An 18429-nucleotide genomic window follows, 5' to 3' on the forward strand; every position below is an offset into this window, starting at 1 on the left:
CCAGGAATTGAATAATGGGGATAGAAAAATCAAAAAGACATTGTGGAGATCAAATTGAGTTACTAGTGGTAGGTTATATACGCGCAGGACACTCTTTAAACAAGAACCTCATCTAGGAATTGAATGCTTTTAACGGAGGTTGCCGAGAAAAAAAGCTATCCGCATTAAGCCTAATAGTATTGGTGGAAGTCTCTGTCCTCTGCAAAGCATCTAAAGCATCCTTGACTTCGAACAAAGCACAATTTTTTCGGTAGCTCCATACGTTATCCTGTACTTGACCAACTAATTGCAATGTCACACATCATCGCCGACTTCTCAAGCTGGGAGCTTGATACTGATGCTTTTTATTCTCCAGTGAGGTTAAAATGGAGGGAACCATAGAAATGGAAGAAGGGAACTCACCCCATTGGCAACCATAGAAGAAGATACAAGCCAATGTTTAGGCTAGAAAATTTGCATCTTTTATATGGGCAGTAAGCCGGTTTGGTTCGACCCTAGACCCAGACAAAAGAACAAACTGCATGGCTTCTGGAGTTGGTGGAGCTGTCCCAAAGAAACAAGCTATTGATGTAAAGGAGCGGATATTTTGTAGCAGTCAAAAATTTTGTTTTTTTATATCTTCGATCCATAACTCGTGAAAACACGGTACTTGATCAGCATCAAGGATATCAACTGTATCGCAGGTTGGTCAGATTATTCTATTATTAATTAAAAAAGTGCTCAAATTGTCGCATAGTTTATTGATTGATCTATTGATTGCTCCCTCGACATGGCATTTAAACTGTTCATCTATGTCCATGGGAAAACCGGAAAGGTCTTTCAGTCCTGCCGAAGGAGGTTCGGATGAACACGAGATTTCCTGTTCACCTTGTTTTGACATTAATTTTCTAAAAACGAGAGATGAATTTGCTGCTAAATAGTATTCAGTTCTCATATGTTCATCATTCATGGTGTCAGGAATTTTACATTTTCCTTTTTCTTTTGTTTGGTGAGGTTTGTCACTGCAACTTTGTGCATCATAGGCTCTATCTATGCCTTGTTCCAGCTCTATTACCCCACACAGAAAGCAAAGAGCAGTCTCGCCTTTGTGATGATTAGCGAACCTACAGGTCAAATTCCTGTTCATCACTAAACCTTTTGGGGACCAACCATACTGGAGTCCAGCTCCACACTTTTAGCTCTAACTTGCTGCCGTATTGGAGTGCCAGCATGCCTTGTTCAACACCTTATTCAACACCTTACATGGATTGAAAGCTGATTTCCTGAGACCTATGATTCAACACCTATCGGAACATCTATGTTGCTTGAAATATTGGAAGATAAGCGAACACAGGGAAATGATGGTTCGCATAATGTTAAACATTATTCCAAAGATCTTGTCATCCATCATCCTTCACAAAGTTCACCAGGTAGAAAATAGCCCATCCAATTCAATATCTCAGATGCTCATGTTTTTCCTACCCTTTCCTTGATTAATCATCTGACATAAACCCTCTGCTGATTCTTCATCTCTTCAATTTCTGGTTGAAAGGTTCCGATCCTTGGAGGCAGTCAAGACTCAATCTTGTGAAGGACTAAATTAAGCACGGTCGCACATCAAAGGATCATTGACTCGTTTCAAAAGGCCTGAACAATATCAGTAAATTGTATGCAAAAGATTTTGGATGAAACATGGCTGTATTAAGAAATGTAGAACTTAAGAGGAACTAAGAAAAGTCAATAATGCAGATGCAATTACTGGGATGTGGCTTGAGGTACCTGGTTATGGTTATGGAATCTGAAAGAATTCACCTAAATTTTCAGTTTAGCTTGAGTTATTCTGAGCACAATCCCAACATTATCTTAAAAACAATGCGATAAATACCACACAAGCAACAGCCGGCGCAGGTTCGAGGCAGCTTGTACGTAGATGGGAAAGTATCGATCCACCCTCAAGGAAATGGGAAAAAAAGGAAAAGAAAAGTATACTGCAAATTTTCAGATCAATCAGCAACCATATAGTTGAATCACAGATGAATAGCATCTATGCAGCAAATTTCAATGAATCACCATGAGCTTGGTGAAGCCTAGGAAAATGTGTAATTCATTAAGCCGGATTTAATACATAAGAACCTCAACTTCCTAATTTGAAAGCATCAACAAAGAGACCCAAGCATATGCCAACTTTCCAACTAAAGACTGCAATCTTCCAACAGGCATAGTGAATGGTTTTCCACACAAAAGCATGCCTATACCCTCAATGGCAGCAACCACAATACCAGCAACCAAGACATCCCAGTCACCAGTCTGCACAAGAATAGTTGCCAGGGCATTGGCTGTATAAAAACCCAAGAGGACGAGAAATATTTTTGTGGCGAAGTTCTTCCCAGCAGCATCAAGCTTCTCCAGAAGCTCTCTTGCTGCAGCGCGGACTATAATGCCCAGTCTGGTCCAGCCAAGCCCTGCATTGTCCCCATCAACGTTCTGTTGACCATTAATATTCGGCGACTGCCAGTGTCCAAGGCAAAGGCTAGCCTCCATCTATTGCTTCTCATCTGATGACTACAGAAAACAAATAAGAGGAAGCCTGTTCACATGATTTTTCTGTTTCACAGGCTTGTGTCTATATAAGGGGCATCATCAATATAGTCCTTTAAAAAAGATTAAGATGATGATAAATTCTATATGAGGAGCAAGCAAATTTGACCATCATGCTTATATTGTTTCTTCACGTAGAGCCTGTTCGAAAAATTCCTGCCTGATCCAGCAGGACTGGCTGGAGAGGGGGAGTGCCAGGGAAGGAAGGACTGGAGCAGGAAAGCATGAAGGAATGAATACGGGGTTTGTGCGGCTTGTTCCCTGAGGGATAAAAAAAGACCTCTCGATGTCTTTTCTCTCCCTTCCTGCAGTGCTTGGGACTGGCAACCTCCCTGCACTCTCCCTCCCACTCTCATGCTTTCTATATCTCAGGTCCATCCTGCTGGATCGAGCAGGGTCCAACAGGAAGTTCCCAAACATGCCCATATTGGTGCACAATTTTCAGGACAAATTAGCTAAGAAACCAAGTTTACAAGAATTTGATGAAAGAGGTCCAAAAGAAAGCAGATATTGATGAAGCAACAGAATTTCTTTTAAGATGGTGGCATGAGCTTATGACAGAGCTTACTGTTGCTGTTTCTTTGAAAAATAAGCAGCAGTTAAGCCATTGATAAATAGCTAATAAGGATATAAAAAAACAATAATACTAATTCTCCTCTACAAAGTATTATTAACAAAAACTGCTCATTGTATATAGTTACATGTAGTTATAATAAAATTAATTCAGCTTGACCAAAGTATTTCTGGCTAAATTGATATCTGGAGCCTAGTGGCTCAGAATGAATTCTATCAATATAATCACCACAATCATTGACTAGTTCTGTTGGAAAGCAAGTCTGAAACATAAACTAATGGCTATCTCATCAATCTGGGTGATATCTGAATTTGGCTCTACAATTTGGTCTAATCAAAGGTTCATAATTTGAGTTATCCACTACCACCATCAAGTCATTCGGCACAAGATCTATCCATGTTTTCTTAGGTTTTCTAACCCTGTTTTCAAACACCTGACGCAGATCCAGCCTTCCCCTTTATAAACCCCTCCTGGGTATGATCATACTTTTTCTTTTCAGTTCTCAGTGACATGATGCATTATTTGGCATTTTTGCAACTATAAATGATAGAACTCACTTCTTTGTATCAAAAAAAAGAAGCAGAAGAAGAAGAAGAAGAGAAGATAGAATTCACCTCTTAAGTATCATTTTTTTATTTTTATATTCAGCCAGAATGGTACATAGCATACATCGAGATAATGAAGTAGGGAAATTAAATTACATAATATGACATTGTTTACGACATCCTCGTCAATTTCCCCTTTCTTTGGAACAATTGTCAATAACAAAATAATTAAAATAGGGTATTTTTGGGCTATAAGTTTTTATATTAAGTCTTAGAGCAATTATGTGTTTAACATGCTATTTTAGTTCAATTAATATGTGGGTCCATATTCTCTGACCATCTTCAGTGAAGTTTTAGCAATCAGCCCTACTCTGCTAAAAGAAATACACAAAAAAAATCAACTTTCAATTTATGTAAATTTTGTGGTCATTACAAGCATCCAGCACATAACTAGTGAAATGACAGATAATTCCATAATAATGCAATATATGGAAGTTCCCATACACAATATTCTGATCCCCCCAACTTCAAATGGCTTTTCGAAGAATCTCCCTCTAAAAGAAGGACAAGTAGAATGAAAAGAGGTGCTTTCTGCACAGATGTTGAGTTTGGATTTATGATGTACAAATGAATAATGAATAAGCCTAGACTTCCAGAATTTTATACAAAATTAAAATTTAAATATTCAGCTAGCAAGGAGCCCAAGAAGAAGATCCCCGAATAAAGTAGCGAAAGTGCACATGACCATGGAAAGTGATCGGCAAACAAACATCCTCTTAACAATGTTGTAAGCTTGTCAACAATCGTCACAAGTCACAACCATGGAAGTGATTGTGGTTCATCTTCCAGCCTAACTGATGTAGAAAAAGAAATGTCATTTCGTTCTCAACGATAGAAACCAATAACAAGCCTCATCCCTGCTGTTTCAAGTTATTTCTACAAGTCTCATTTCTCTGTAAGTCCTCTTAGACCAAATGTTCTGTGCAGCAAACATCATCAAATCTGCTTCCACTATTGTAATGCAACCCTTGAAGCTTTTCTCTTATGTACCACATATTCGGGTAATATTGTGTGCTATATAACCTCCGCAAGAGCATGTAATATTTTATTCATATAGGGTGAAGGTTATCATGTGAGTCAGCTATCTATAGTACTAAACAAATTTATAACTAGTGATAGGTGATTTTTAAGGATAGTTTTCTTTGCTACCTATTTTGTAGCCGTTAACTAGGCCAGTCTCGGTGGAACATCCCTCTGCTTAGCAAACAAAGGTTATGAGTTCGATTCTTGGGTTGGTCCACCGCCAAATATCTGCACCTAGGTAATTATAATGTGGGCAGTTCTCCCTCCCTTTGTCTCCAAAAAAAAAAAAAAGGAAAAAGGCGACAATAATTAAGCAAACATTTCCTCTAGACATTGTTGCTTCTTGGCAAGACACGGTTCAAGTAGATCACTTGCTATCCAGTTTCAGAGAACATGATTCAAGTAGATCACTTGCTATCCAGTTTCAGAGAACATGAGAAAGTGTGATTCCAGCTAGACCTTCCTAACGCTTAAAGAATAGGATAAGAGCAAGATATTAGGAAACATGTCCACAAAATTTTGAGGTTAAAGGTTAAGGCTCAGCGTGAGTTTGAAATAAGACTTCTAACTTTATATTCGGCTTCTTTGTACATGTTCTAAAAGCAGCATATGTTTTGAAACAGTGAACAAATTTTAATTAAGCCCAACAAGTGATACAGTATAGAGGGAAAGAATAAGATGCATGAGGTTTAACATTCAGATTAGGGATGTTAGCATTATTTTTTTTTTTTGATAACAGATCAGAAAAGCGAACTAATATTAAATCTGAATCAATTATTGTTTGAACATGGACATGTTACAGTGAATCTAACAGTTGAGTAGTTAATAATGAAAAGAAAAAAAATATAGAGAGTGAAGAATAAAAGGAAGCAGAAATAGCAGGGTCAAGAAAAACCAATTTTACCAGGCTTTAGCTGCTTCCTTTCGATCAAAATCAACTCAAAAATCAACATCTTTAATAGACATGACAACAATTTTAATTGAAAGGGGGAAAAAGAATGACACTCGAGCACAAGTGTCCCCACAACTTGGCTTAATTGTTCGGCCCTTGGGAACAGCAGACAGTTATGTTGCGAGTATGTGGAGTAAAGTGGCTTTTAGCAAACTCCAGTACCAAAACTTTAAACTGACCTAAAACATGAAGTTCCGATTTTTGATGCTCCAAGTGCCCAAAGGCCAGACTCTATAAACCTCAATATGGGGTGTCTAAGGCTCCAAGCAACACTGTTTCATGCTTCATTCCCTAGCCTTTTAGGCACCTCTATCACTTGCGTAACCCGCTATAAACTATTATAAGCCATCATCTATTCTAAAAAAAAAAAACGACCGATTACTAAAAAAAAAAAAATCATAATGAGGGTTATCTAGTATCCAAGTCAGTAAAAGAATCCAAAATTGGGAAAGCATCAGTAAGCTGGAACCAATCAGCCGTCTAACATTTCGTCAATCATTTAGTCTACGCCCCAGAGCATGGTAGCAAAGACTATAAGTCAAAACTACCAAAGAAACATACTCCTGCATGACATGAAGACAAAGAAGATGTGTTAATCAGTGAGTCTTATGAAAAAGATGGTTCTTTATCAAATCATCGCAAAGAGATGGCATGTGATTCCTACTTAATTAAAGAGGTAGCCCCCTGACAAATACCGTGCTATAATGTTATAGTAGGAATTCTACACGGTTCCCTTCTTATTCAAACAGACACCTTAATATGACCAAAAACAACCCGCAAACATTCCATGAATATTTAAACGATCCTATACATACATACATACCTTATTTCTTGAACGATTTCTTCTGCGGCTCCGGCAATCGATCGCTCCACAACTAATCGGAGAAGAATGATGCCTTTCCAGTCACCATCTATCCATTGCTGGCCAGCCCCACTGCACCACGACCGTGGCCATTCTCGATCACAGCAACAAAAGAATGTACCGAGAACTGATTGAGATTTGGGCCTGGGATTAGAGAGAGAGAGAGAGAGAGAGAGAGAATCTGACGGTAGACATGGAGGGGTCGGGGACGGGGAACCGAATGGGCTCGAGGCGAAGTCTTGGACCAAAAGGGCTCGAGGCCAAGCGTTCAAAGCGGTTCAGGTGTTCGACAATAACGATCGGAACTGGATGGGCTTGCAGCGCACTGCCGCAAATCAGAATCAGACTCGTGGCAGACAGGACCCACCGACATCGATCATACTGTGAGTCAAACTGTGCACTCTCCTGCCACACCTCAGTTGCGGGCTGTGAAGTGCATTTTTGGGTACTTACAGAAGATGGTTTAATAATTTCATTCTCCCAAGAACTTCATGGTTACCATCTTTTGCGGTGTAGATTTTGGCAATTGTCTGTCCACGATAAGATTTTGTATCTTCTTGGGCAGGAATCTTGTCCCTTGAAGTGCCGAGGAACATTGGACTGTGTCCCATTCAAGTAGAGCTGGAAATGCGCTCGGTCGGCTTGAGACCCATCGGTTCGGGCCACCTCCAGTCACGAATAGATTCAAAAAAAATTTGGATCAAATTTGGGCTTACATTAAGAATCTATTTATTTTCAGACCAAGCTCAGTATGTCATTGATGGGCCCAAGTTGACATCCATATAGGACTCGACATGAAGCCCGAATAAAGGCTCGACCCAGCTCGATTCAATTACAAAATGGTTCCAACATGATGTAGCTTGACCAACTTTATTTCACTAACAGAATTTGACGGAAAAAAATAATAATAATAATAAGAAAAAAAAGAAAAAATATATTTTTTTCTCTTGATTGAGAATTTAAAGAAAAAAAATAATTTCTTCTTTGATCGGAAGCAAAGAAGTAAGGGAAAGAAAAGAGATGTTACGATTTTTTTTTGCTATTATATCTTTGAAAAAAATTCAACAAACTTAAGAAAGGAATCAAAAAAAATATATTTTTTTATTTTTTTTATTTTTTTATTTTTATTGATTTTTTTCATCCATGAGGTCTCAATTGGACGGAAAGCTTAGACGGAATGTTTGAAATAGATCTTAAAATTGAAATATAATATTTATTTTATTATTTATTATTAAAAAAATAAAATAAAAATTATAAAAGATTCACTAATTCTTTTTTTCTTTTTCTCTCTGTTCAATTTGAAAAAAAAAATTATAGGTTTGAAAAAATTTATATTTTCTTTTTTCTCCTTTTTTTTCTTCTCATTTTTTTTTATAAGAAAACTTCCCAAGAGAAAAGTTAATACTTCCCCTCCCATTCTTTTTTTTTTTTTTCTCCTATTCCAATCAAGGCATCAATCCAACCACCGTCTTTGGTTCCATGTGAGAGCCATCACCGGTTTGCTGCTCACCATTCTCCAATGAAAGCTGGGTGGACGCTCCTCTCGTTGATTTGTCAATCAAAGCCGCTTGCTGCTCGTCGTCCTCCCTTCCCCAAGCTTGTGACAATCTTCTGACTTCTCTTTTGCCATGGTCTTGCAAGTCTTCCCATCCATCGATGTTTCTAGATTTCATTGCATCCAAGTCAAACTGTAATCTCTTGATTTTATTCTTTCATAGAATTAGATCATCGGAAATAGCTGAAAAACGTGGCAAATAAATGTTAAAGATCATGATCGTGTTAAAGATCATTGATTTTAATCTCTTGATGAGCCGATGAGCTACAGGAGGATCCTATTGAGCTCCTCGGCATTGCTTTATTCATGCACCTCAGCCTTGAGCAGCACAGCGTTCTTACAGATGAGCTCCAAGACAGCGTAGCTCTTTCTTGGCATCATATAATCTTCTTCACTTAACCTGCAGTAGTCTCCCTTCCCATCACCCAGGTAGATGAATCGCTTCTTTCCTTTGCAAAGACTGATGCTCGGTTCCGTTCAATGATCTTTCGCTGAATTTGGCAAAACACTGTATCAGACAAAGGCATAAAAAGTAGAATAAGATGAAATAGTCCCTTTCTTCCTTGAAACAATCCTTTCAAACGTACTGTACTCTGGAATTTTGGATTTTTTTATATTTTTTCAAGAAGCAACATAATTTTCTAAGGTTTCATTTCACGAGATAGAAAAATGAATGCAAAACGAGTGTAAGAAAGAAAAGAAATTCTTTTGGGCCAGTTCAGTTTTCGGCCCAAATGGATAATTCGTACTAATTCAATTGGAGTCTGGCTGGACTTGGATCGAGTTTGGATTTGGAGAAATTCTTTATGCACCACGCACAAAGGGGTGATTGACTCACGCACGGAGCCGGACGGACAGCGCACAGTAAAAAAAAGTTTTCATCAGACCTATGCGTGAACCAATCATCGTGTGCGTCCGCGCACGGCACACAGTGCACAGAAATTCTTTTAGATTTGTATATTTCAAGAACTTTCGAATCTAAGCCCATCTAAAGGCCCAAAACCATTTCAGATACGGCTCGGATAAGGGTGTGGCTTGGCCCGACTTGGCCCATTTACAGCCCTCCATCTAAGTGCCGAGTTCAAGAACAGGTCAATTACTTGTATTTTTGTTGAGGCATGTTGGCTGAAACATGTGTATCGTGATTTGCATGTCTTTCCCTCTCATCCTTTGGCTGTCAAGGGTGACAATATTAATGCCATATACATGATATTTAATCTTGCTTTCTAGGACCAAAAAGGCATCCAAAAAATAGATGTCCATTCTGGTCAACCTCGATCCAATCTTAAGATTGTCCAACCAACCGATGTATTATATATTGTATTGGTGTATTATATATTATAAAATATAATTTTATTCTCATGTATGGTCGTACTTGTAGTTTGCTTAGAATGCTTGACCAATCCTTGTTTGTGGTTGACAAGTTCAGCCACAACTCATCCATCTATGGTTTGCATCGCCTTCTATCTCTATGCCCTCTATTGCAATCCGAAATTGCTCCATGACGGAGATTATATTTTTGTAGTGCAATATCTTTTGCTTTATTTTTCTCCTGGACAGCTGGAGGAGACCTTGGATCAAATCTCAGACTGGGTTGAATTTTGTATCTCAGGAGCTAGATCCCTGTGAACCTCTGTATAGAGCACAAATCACAATGTAAGGCAGTTTTTATCATAGATTTTGATTCAGACAAATTTTTTTCGATCTTCTAATTTTTCTTCTATATATTTTTTAAAATAATATTATTTTTAAAATGTTGCATTCAACGGTTCATGATGAAGTACGTGAGGTATTATCTACTCTTGTCGGTCTCAAAATTTTAAGTTTCAAAAGATGCCTCGTATGAAAAGGATAATCGTTTTCTATATAACTCAGAGTCTTTCTTGACTCACAATCAACATAGGACTAATAATACCATTTGTTCTACACCACGATATAGTCCCACAGTCAAAAAAAGTGTATGGAAGGGTGTCCTCCTTATTTTTACCATAAATCGGTATATGAATAATAGGAGCTCCACAGTCGCAAGGATGTTCTCCTATCTAACGTATCCATTATTACGATCAAGAACTTATAGCTTGGTATGTGAGATATTATCTGTTCTAATCCATAGATCTCACAAAGTTGCTTTTCAAAATATATTTTATGTGGAAAGGTTGATCACCAAAATTTTCCTTGACTTACGATCGGAACCAATGATACCCTGTCTTTATATTATAATATATATATATATATATATTTGGCCAACATCGTCAATTAGGATTGGCAAAATATGATCCGATCGTGTTCGATCCGCCATAAATAGGTTTGAATTTAGGTTAAACGGATTTGGCTCATAAACGGATCAACCTATTTCACTCGTTTAATAAGTGGGTCGGATTTAGATTTTAGATATCTGGTCCGTTTAATCCGTTTAATATTCAGATCGGATTGAGTCAGATAACCTATTTAATCTGTTTAATCTATTTTTGATCCATTTAATCCAACCTGTTTAATTTATTTAAGATCTATTTAATCTGTTTAAATTTATTTAATCTGTTCCTGACCCATTTAACTTGATCTGTTTAATTTATTTAACTCGCTTAATTTATTTAATCCATTTAATCTAATTTGATCTATTAAATAAATAGATTAAATAAATCGAATCAAATTATTTATTTAATAAATTAATTAAATTTAAAATTTTAATTTATTTAATAAAATAAATTAAATATAAATTAATAATTTTTAAATTTAATCTATTTATGATATGATCTATTTACGACTCGTTTCGATTCTAGTGGCATCATTTCCGCCAACGTATTAAGACTTGGGATAAACCCAACAACCGCCACGCTCTCGGGAGATTCCAGTGCCTGAAAAGACCATCCAACTGGCAGCTCAGCCTGCAATCTCAGAGTTCCCCAGTCCTCACGCGCGCGTGCCGTTCCTGATACGTCCCAAAGCGACAGCCAATCCACCTGCGTTTCAGCGGAGGTTCATTGGTCATCACGTGAGTCATGAGTCATGACCCAAGTACGCCGCATGATAGTCACGTCCAACCGGGAAACTATTGCAAGTACCACGTCCAGTGGACCCGTCAAATCCTCGGTATTATTATTATTATTTTTTTTTTTTGAGAGACACCTTGTATTTTATCTTCAATTGTTTAAACACAGGAGGTAACATGGTGGGTGACCATTGGACGCATCCGTGACCTGATCCCACTGTAATTGGATTAGAAGTGGTAATTAGATTGGATCAAATCATGTATACATCATATCAATACGGTTTGAATCAAAAAAAATTATCAATTTAAATTTTATTTATTTATTAAATAAATAAAAAAATTTAAATTTAAATTTATTTTATTTATTAAATAAATAATCTAATTTGATATATTTATTAAATAGATCAAATTAGGTTAAACAGACTAAATAGGTTAAACGGATTAAATAGGTTAAATAGATAGAGTTAAATAGGTTAAAAATATATTAAGTAAGTTTTAAATAGGTTAAACAGATCTTAAATGGATTAAACAGATTAAACAAATCAAATTAAATAGATCAAAAATAGGTTAAATATATTTTAAACAGATTAAACATGTTAAATAGATTATCTGACTCAATTCGATCTGAATATTAAATGGATTAAACAGGTTAGATATCTAAAATTCAAATTCGATCCAACTGTTAAACGAATTGATCTGTTTATGATTTTAATTCATTTAGTCTAAATCTAAATCTATTTATGATGGATCGAATATGAATCAGATTGATAGATCAGATCATATTTTATCGATCTTAAATTAGACCATCCTACCTAAATTATGGCCCAACACATCATTTAGTTTTTAAATACCATATATTTTGTGGGCCCAAACTAAGCAATTATCCAAAGGCCGCGGCAATCGTCACCAGCCAACGATCACCTGTGAGGCCACCACCTAGTTGACCGTTTAATGCGGTAGTCTAAGTTTTCTTTCTTTTTTTTTTTTTTTTTTTTTTTTTTTTTTTTTTTTTTTTGCAGTCAAGGTTGACTTCGTATCTGTTGTGTTAGTCGGCTCCATCCTTCACTCGTTCAAAGAAGTTGTGTGCTTGGGTTTGATCTTAGAACTGGTTGAGTCAAAGTAAATGATTTTATTTATCATAAAAATAAATAAATATATAATTTTAGTAAGTACTAAAAAATATTTTTAAAAAAATATATAACATAAATAATATGCAATAAAAAAAATAGAAAATATAACATTAAAATATAATTTACAGTATAAGAATCATAAAAGAAGCTATAATAAAAAACATATCTTTAAATAATAGAATAAAGATGGAAAAAGTTAAGTAACAAGGAAAATAAAAAATCTGGCTATAAAGATACTAAAAACTTTGAGTATAAAATCACATTTATGAATCAAAGACCATTTACATCTAAATATATATTTTATAAGAATAAAAAGTACAAATAAATTAGCAACATAGAAGATATTGAAAAAACATCATATGGGGTGAGCACTAGAGGAAAAAAATATGGGGTTGACTTTCTATTTTTCCATATGTCTTTTAGTGTTCATCTTAAAGTGGAAGTTCAAAAACCAAATGCTACTAGCAAAATCATTAGTTTTGTGATTAAAAAAATGATATTTTTTCTATATTTTCAGTATTTATTTTTTATCGATAAATATTATATGACTATATGATATATATCAAATAAATTAATCATCAAATAAATCAATATATATCTTTAGATAAATTGATACATAGTTTCTATAATATAGAGTTTACCGATGTACTGTACATAGTTAGGTAATGCATACTTAGTAAATTAGTCATTTAGTGATTCAATATATATTTTCAAACAAATTGATATATAATTTTCAAAACAACATATTCACTAGTATGTACTATATGGCCAAAAAATATATATTTATCAATTTTTTGATACATACTGCAAGCTTTTTTATATACCTTCGATAAAAATATTTTATGAAAATTGTATATCAATTTACCTCAAGATATATTTAGATCACTACTGTATGTGTATAAAAAAAACTAAGATATATATCAAGAAGTCGAAAGTGTATATCACTTGTTCATATAGTGTATACTAGTAAACATAATATTTTGAAAATTATATATCAATTTACTTAAAAATATATTTTAGATTGCTAAATGACTAATTCTTAAATATATATTATCCGATCATATATTGCGTATTGATAAATATCATATTATAAAAATTATGCATTGATTTATTTAACTATATGCCTTGATTTGCTAGATGACTAATTCATTTGGTGTATATTATCTCGTCATATAATACATATCAGTAAAATAAATATTTTAGAAATAAGAAAGATAAAAGATGCCCACATGCCATTTTTTTTTTAAATTATGGAACTAATAACTCTACTACATAAGAAGTTCCTATCTTTTAGGCTCCTATTTTAAGGTGAGCATCAAAGGAAATATAGCAAACTAGAAGGTCTGCCCTCTATTTTCATTTTTGGTGCCCTCTCCATATGATACTTGTTTGAAGATATCGAAGAAGGTATGTGTTAATAATAAAGGAGAGGACTGCGCCTAAGTAGGAATAGTGGGGTGCAGTTGGAATCATTTGGAAAGAGAAAGATACCAGGCGTGGACATTATTAGAGGAGGGAGAGAGAGAGAGAGAGAGAGAGAGAGCAAGAGTTTATAAGTTGAACAATTTTTAAGATAAAGAAACATATAGAGAGTGGGTTGTTTAGATTGATGAGGGTAGAGATAAGTTATTTGGTTAGAATATATGGACTTAAATCAAGAAAGAAAAATTTTCTCATCCACTAATTATCCATGCAATTGAGATCTATTTAATCAAGTTTTATGTGAATATCAAATGAATATTCCATCTAGGTCATATCCGATGGATTTAAAAATTTCCGAAGGTTCGACATTTAGTACATGATGTCAAAATTTATGTTTAATTTATATCTATATGCATACAATTATATCTATTTTATACAAAATCATCATATCTATATATATGCATGAAAGTAGAAACTAAAAATTAAATATCTTTTGAAATTAAATGAGAAAAGCTAAGGCCCCATTCGGCAATCATGCTAGATTCCAATTTATAGTTTTCAAATCTAAAAATATAAAAATTAATTTTTAAAATTTATAAAAATCAAAATAAAATATAATTTTTATATTTTTAAAAAATTAAAATTATTTATCAATATCTGCTATTGCCAATAACCTCTAATATCTTTGTCAGGATTGCTATCTTAATCATTGTTGGCACTGCTAGTTGTCATCATCAATTATTAATCATTATTATTATTGTCATTATCCATAATTATCTTCGTTGTCACCATCATCATAAATTTTTTTTTTTTTTTTTGACTAAATCCATCTTAAGTGACTATAAAAAAAATTTAATGTTTGAATTTAAAAAAAAAAATAAAAAACAAATTTTCATAAGAACTACAAGCCGTGTTGACCGACCTGAAATATGATAGCATTATTATTAGTTTTGACAGGTTAAATTAAAATAATAGATTTGAAAGTATTTACTTTTCATTCCATTTCAACTACGGAACAACTTTTGTCCCCAAAAAGAAAAAAAAAAAAAAAGAAAACTACGGAACAAAATTATAATAAGTCTAATTCGCCGCATACGATTTTATGCAGCAGTCTCTAACGGTTGGGTTGACACTGCTGGGAGCCGAACGGCAATGCCATTTATTGCCGCGTACTCTAGTATTTTCCTTCTTTCAATGGTCGGCCAAATTAGTCACCATGCGGTCAGCACGGACGGAAGAAAGAGGTCAAACTTCTGTAAGGAGTTTGACTTGGGATCCACGTCGCCAGCCAATGCATCAAACAGCAGGGCAGCGCACTCTTTGGCCCCGGCCTGGTTACTCCAGGTTTATAGAGTAAGTTTTGCCGGGTGTTATATATAGAGTACTTTTCCCAAATAATATAAAAAAATTTTTTTTTTATCAAAATATATCAAAATGAAATTTATTTATCAAACTAATGTAAAAGAGAAAAATGCTATTTTGAATGGCGTTTTTTCCCCTTCCACGTCAGCTCCCATTTCCACGGTGACATCTTCCGAAAAAAAAAAAAAAAATCAAGAAACGCCATTTGGAATGGCGTCTTTAAAAACGCCATTTTGAATGGCGTTTTTAAAAACGCCATTCAAAATGACGTTTTTCAATTTTTTCAAATAAAAAAAAAAATCGTGGAAAAATAAAAAATTTTGTTTTTTAAAATTTAAAATTAGTAAATAAATTAAAATTTTAATTTGTAATTAATTAAAAAAATTATAGGAAAAAAAAATTATCATAGAAAATAAAAAAAAAGAGAAAGAAATATGAAAAAAATAAAAATTTAAAATTTAATTGAAAAACATCATTCGAAATATTTGTCTTAAAATTTTTTTTAAAAAAATTTTAAGTAATCAAAGAAAAAGAATTTTAATTGAAAATAAAAAAGAAATAAAATTTTAAAGATTAATTGAAATAAAAATATTCTTTCAAATTACTTTCCGAAATTTGAAATATAATTTTTTTAAAAAATTAAAAAAAATTGTAAAAATAGGGTTAAAAAATTTTATAAAAACATAAAGAATTGAAAAAAATAGAAATTATAATTGTAATTGAAGAACAAAGTTTATATTTTTAATTTTAAGAAATAAGAATTATAATTATAAATAAAATTAAAAATTATATTTTAAATAACTAAATTAATTTAAATATAAAACGCCATTTTGAATGGAAAAATAGAAAATTTTATTTTTTAAAATTTGAAATTAGTAAATAAATTAAAATTTTAATTTTGATTGAAATTTAAAATATAAAGATTTGAATTTGTAATTCATTAAAAAAATTAATTTAGATTTTTTATTTTAAATTTTTTTTAAAAGATCTGAAAAAAAATCTTAAGAAATTAAAAAAAATTATCATAGAAAATAAAAAAAAGGAGAGAAAGAAATATGAAAGAAATGAAAATATTATTTCAAATTACTTTCAGAAATTAAAATTAATTTATTTTAAAAAGATTCAAAAAATTTTTAAAAAGAGGGTTAAAAAATTTTATAAAAACATAAAGAATTGAAAAAAATAGAAATTATAATTGTAATTGAAGAACAAAGTTTATAATTTTTAATTTTAAGAAATAAGAATTATAATTGTAAATGAAAATAAAAATTTTATTTTAAATAACTAAATAAATTTAAATATAAATTTTTAAAGTATTTTTTAAATAAAAGAAAAAAAATACTAATAGAATATCAAAAAGATAAAAATGAAAAAAAATAAAATTAAAATTTAAAAATATAGAAATTATAAATTAGATTAGAAAAAATATATCATAAAAGAATAAAATAAAATTAAATTAAATACAATTTCTTTGTTAGGGTATTTTATCAATGTGACTTATAAAAATAAGAAATAAGAATTAAAATTGTAATTGAAATTAAAAATAATATTTTAATTAATAAATTAAATTAAACATTATTATTTAAAAAAATAATTTAAATGAAGGAAAAAAATGGGCAAAAAATTTAAATTTTAATTTGAATTAAATTTTGATAAAAAAAATACAGTGTAAAGTTAAAAAATGAGAAAAAATATGGAATAAAATATGAAAAAATATTTTTGTAATTAAAAGAAAAGAAAATGTAATAGAATGCTAAAAATATAAAAATAGAAGAAAACTGAAATTATAATTTCAAATGATAACTATTTTAAAATAAATTAAAAAAATATCTTAAAAAAAAGAAAAAAAAAATAAAAATAAAATAGAAATTATAATTATAAATTTTAAAAAAAATTAATTTTAATTTAAATTAAAAATTATCATTTAAATTATTATTTTTATTATTTAATTTAATTTATTTATTAAAAGATTAGAAATAATAATTAAAGAAATTAAAAAAAAAGGAGGAAAACACCATAGAGAATGGCGTTTTCCCCTCCCAGACCCCTTTTCCCCTCTCCTTCTTCCTTCTCCCTTCTCCATCTCCTCTTCTCCCTTCTCCCTTCTCCCTTCTCCCTTCTTGATCTTCTGCGACGTCTCTCCGGCGGCACGGCGGCACGGCGGTACGGCGGCGAGGTCTCGGCGGCGGTGAGTTCTTCCCGCCTCTCTCTCCATCTTCCTCTTTCTCTCTCCCTCTTCCCCTCTTTCTTTTTCTCATGCCGGCGGCGGGCCGCGCGTCCCGGCGGCGGGCCGCGCGTCCCGGCGGCGGGCCGCGCGTCCCGACGGTGGCTCCCGGCCCCCTCCTCTCTCTCTCTCTCTCTTCCTCTCTCTCTCCCTTCTCCGTGGCCGCCGACCACAGACGGCCGGCGGCGGGCCGCGCGTCTAGGCGACGGGCCTCGCGTCCAGGCGGTGGCTCCCGGCCCCATCCTCTCTCTCTCTTCCTCTCTCTCTCCCTTCTCCGTGGCCGCCGGCCACAGACTGCCGGCGGCGGGCCGCGCGTCCCGGCGGCGGGCCGCGCGCCCCGGCTGTGGGTCCCGCATCCCGACGGTGGCCCCGGCCCCCTCCTCTCTCTCTTCCTCTCTCTCTCCTCCTCTCTCTGTCTCCCTTCTCCTTGGCCGCCGGCCACAGACGGCCGGCGGCGGGTCCCGCGTCCCGGCGTTGGGTCCCGCATCCCGGCGGTGGCCCCCGGCCCCCTCCTCTCTCTCTTCTTCTCTCTCTCTTCCTCTCTCTCTCCCTTCTCCGTGGCCGCCGGCCACAGACTGCCGGCGGCGGGCCGCGCGCCCCGGCTGTGGGTCCCGCGTCCCGGCGGTGGCCCCGGCCCCCTCCTCTCTCTCTTCCTCTCTCTCTCTCCCTTCTCCTTGGCCGCCGGCCACAGACGGCCGGCGGTGGGCCGCGCGTCCCGGCGGCGGGTCCCGCGTCCCGACGGCCTGCGTCCCGGCGGTGGCCCCCGGCCCCCTCCTCTCTCTCTTCTTCTCTCTCTCTTCCTCTCTCTCCCTTCTCCTTGGCCGCCGGCCACAGACGGCCGGCCGGCGGCGGGCAGCGCGTCCCGGCGGCGGGCCGCGCGTCCCGACGGCGGGTCCCGCGTCCTGACGGTGGCCCCCGGCCCCCTCCTCTCTCTCTTCCTCTCTCTCTCTCCCTTCTCCTTGGCCGCCGGCCACAGACGGCCGGCGGCGGGCCGCGCGTCTCGGCGGCGGGTCCCGCGTCCCGATGGTGGCCCCCGACCCCCTCCTCTCTCTCTCCTTCTCTCTCTCTTCCTCTCTGTCTCCCTTCTCCTTGGCCGCCAGCCACAGACGGCCGGCGGCGGGCCGCCCGTCCCGACGGCGGGTCCCGCATCCCGA

General features: G+C 35.4%; 1 long non-coding RNA gene across 1 annotated transcript; it reads right to left on the minus strand.

Annotated features, from left to right (window-relative positions):
- Positions 1-2035: 2035 nt before the first annotated feature.
- Positions 2036-7061, minus strand: LOC105043445 (uncharacterized). The gene is made up of 2 exons (XR_012140722.1): positions 6555-7061; positions 2036-6294 (listed from the first exon to the last, which is right to left on the minus strand). It is a non-coding gene; the product is annotated as an uncharacterized lncRNA (long non-coding RNA).
- Between the last annotated feature and the right edge of the window lie 11368 nt (positions 7062-18429).

The sequence above is a fragment of the Elaeis guineensis genome, chromosome 4, assembly GCF_000442705.2.
Source record: "Elaeis guineensis isolate ETL-2024a chromosome 4, EG11, whole genome shotgun sequence".
In the NCBI taxonomy this organism is placed as follows: Eukaryota; Viridiplantae; Streptophyta; class Magnoliopsida; order Arecales; family Arecaceae; genus Elaeis; species Elaeis guineensis.